Genomic DNA, 3,175 nt, shown 5'->3' on the forward strand with positions numbered 1-3,175 from the left:
TCAAGCTTGGAATCCCAGCACTTTGGGAGGCCAAGGCGGGACTGCTTGAGCCTGGGCAACATAGCGAGACCTCATCTCTACCAAAAAAAAATCAAAAAATTAGCCAGGTGTAGTGGCAAGCACATGTAGTTCCAGCTACACAAGAGGCTGCGATGGGAGGATCACCTGAGCCCAGGAGGTCAAGGCTGCGGAAAGTCACTACACTCCAGCCTGGGTGACAGAGTGAGACCCTGTCTCATGGCAAGGGGAGGGGGAGATAATTCAACCTAAACAGGTTACTAGCTTATTTAGGCTACTTCAGGGTATGTATTTATCCTCTGAAGTTGAGATGAAGAGGACATTTTGTAGCCGACTTTTGCTCCCAGCTGGTAAAGCACTGGACTAAACAAACACACACCTAGAAGTCAATGATAAGAAAGCATATTAAGTGTGATGGGCAAAGTAAATCTTCTGAGAACTCACTGCCTGGGGCCTGAACAGTTGATCAGCATTTGCAACATAGTATAACTATGGAACAGAACTCAATCTTTACCTGAATCAAACCACTAAATTAGCAAGAACCACTGAAACTTCCATATTTCAACTCGGGCTGTGCCCACTTTCCCAAGAGTTAAACAAGTGCAGCCTTACCTTAACACCCAGTGCATATTAATTTCTTAAGTCTTATATTATCATAGAGATTTGTGAGAAAACCATCTGAACCCAATTTTAATAAGTACAGTTTGCCAGACATAGAGTAGAAGAGCTCTTAGCTGTGGGGATACGTTCCTAGACACCCAGTGGATGCCTGGTGCTCCAGAGAGTCCCAAACCCTATATATGCATACCATGTCTTTTTCCTACACGTACCTATAAGCTACGATAAAGTTTAACTTTTAAATTAGGCACAGTCAGACTAACAAAAATAGAGCATTTATAGGCTGGGCGCGGTGGCTCTCACGTATAATTCCAGCTCTTTGGGAGGCCGAGGTGAGAGGATTGCCTGAGCCCATGGGTTCGAGACCAGCCTGGGCAACTTGGCAAGACCTCATCTCAACAATAAATCAAAAAATTAGTTGGGCATGGTGGCACGTGCCTGTAGTTCCAGCTACTTGGAAGGCTGAGGCTGAAGGATCACCTGAGCCCAGCAAGTCAAGGCTGCAGTGGCTGTGAGCATGCCACTGCACTCTAGCCTGGGCAACAGGGTGAGAACTCCAACACACATACACACACAAAACAAAAATAGAGCAGTTATAACAATACACTGGAATAAAAGGGATGTGAATGAGGTCACTCTCAAAATGTGACTGACCTGGGTGCGGTGGCTCATGTCTGTAATTCCAGCACTTTGGGAGGCTGAGGCGAGAGGATTGCCTGAGCCTATGGGTTCGAGAATAGCCTGGGCAACTTCACAAGACCTCATCTCTACAATAAATCAAAAAATTAGCTGGGTGTGGTAGCATGCACCTGTAGTTCCGGCTACTTGGAAGGCTGAAGTGGAAGGATTGCCTGAGTTCAGCAGGTAGAGACTGATGGCCATGAGCATGCCACTGCACTCCAGCCTGGGTGACAGTGAAACTCTGACTCAAAAAAAAAGCGTGATTGTATTTTTAGAGTGTGGTTGACCACGGGAAACCGAAACAGGGAAACCACAAAAAGTGAAACCGCTGATAAGGGGGGACTCCTATACAGTGAAGACTCCCTAAAAGTTAAGGTCCAAAAGTCCATAGCTGCAAAACTTTACATTATTACTGAAAAAAAGAAGCACCAATATGTTTAAAGGTAGATTCCAGAAAAACAAGTGTGGTGTGAATTGTGTAAAATATAAAAGTTCAAAAAGTAGTCTGGGGCAACCCCCTCAGGTCTCCTCCCACTGTGGGAGCTTTTCTGTCCTCTTAATAAATCCTGCTTAAAAAGAAAAAGTCTGGAGGGATATTAAACTACTGTTAATGTTGGTGACCAGCGGGGCACAGTGGATTATACCTGTAATCCCAGCATTTTGGGAGGCTGAGATGGGAGAACTGCTTGAGCCCAGGAGTTCAAGACCAGCCTGGGCAACAAGGCCAGACTTCATCTCTATTTCTTTAATTAAAAAAAAAAAATTGATGACCTCTAGTTAGCAAGGATTATTATTATTATTACTATTTTGCTTATCAGCTTTTTTCAACATTTCCCCCAATTATGACAAAGTATTTTGTATACAGGTTGGCATAAAAGGCAAAAAATCAAAAAAGAACAACTTAAAGAAAACGTTCCTTCCTCTAAATCAGCAGGATTGCAACTGTGTTAATAAAAAAAATACATATATCCTCTCCTGGCATAGTCACCAAAAAGAAGAAAGAAAAAGAGAAAAAGAGAGAGAGAGAGAAGATTCCAACAACATACACAGGATTTGGTAAGAAGTCCACGTTAATGTTATATACCACGACAAGGAAATAACCTAAATTCATAACAACCCTTCCTGGATTTGATAAGGAGCAATTAATTATCCTTTACTTTAGTGCTTCTTTCTTGCTGTTAACCACAGATAATGAGTTATCTGAGGGAGGGGGGAATGTGTGTATGTGCGTGTGTGTTAAACCAAGTTAGGACAAAAAAAAAAAAAAAGGTCTGATTTTTCAGGTTGCAGTGCTGCGAGGGGCGCCGAGGATGGCAGGCGGCACTAAAGGAACGCGCGGCCCATCACCCAGAGTGGAAGGGCACGCAAGCCTCCCGCAATCCCCACAGCCCTGGGCCGCGAGGACGCCTCCTGGGAGTCTCAAGGCCCAAACACACCCGGGGGAGGGGGATGTCCTACCCTCCCCAAGCCGTCCCAACCGTCAATCAAACACAAGCACGACAAGGTCTCTTCTGCAAATGTGGCCATGCCGTGCGTCTCTCTTGGTACAAAACCGAGACATCTTATTATCAAGGCCACATCGTCGATGTTGCCAACTGCCTGCAGCTAACACACATCATTTGGGCCGAAAACCTAACGCGGAGCCACAGCCACTTCGGAGAACTTTGGCTTTCCACACGGGACTTCGGGGACCAGCCACCTGCACACGGATTGTCCTGGTCGCTGGCCATCTCTTCACTGTCAGCCCTGGCTCCGCTCACTGAACAAACAGAAAAGGGGAATCCTTGACATTCGCGACACAATAGGGGCTCTAACGCCGTCCCTTTCAGGGGCGGGGGGGGGCAGCTTCCCGGTCTCG

This window comes from Carlito syrichta, unplaced genomic scaffold (genome assembly GCF_000164805.1).
Source record: "Carlito syrichta isolate Samal-C Ts95f unplaced genomic scaffold, Tarsius_syrichta-2.0.1 Scaffold312207, whole genome shotgun sequence".
NCBI classification, from domain to species: Eukaryota; Metazoa; Chordata; class Mammalia; order Primates; family Tarsiidae; genus Carlito; species Carlito syrichta.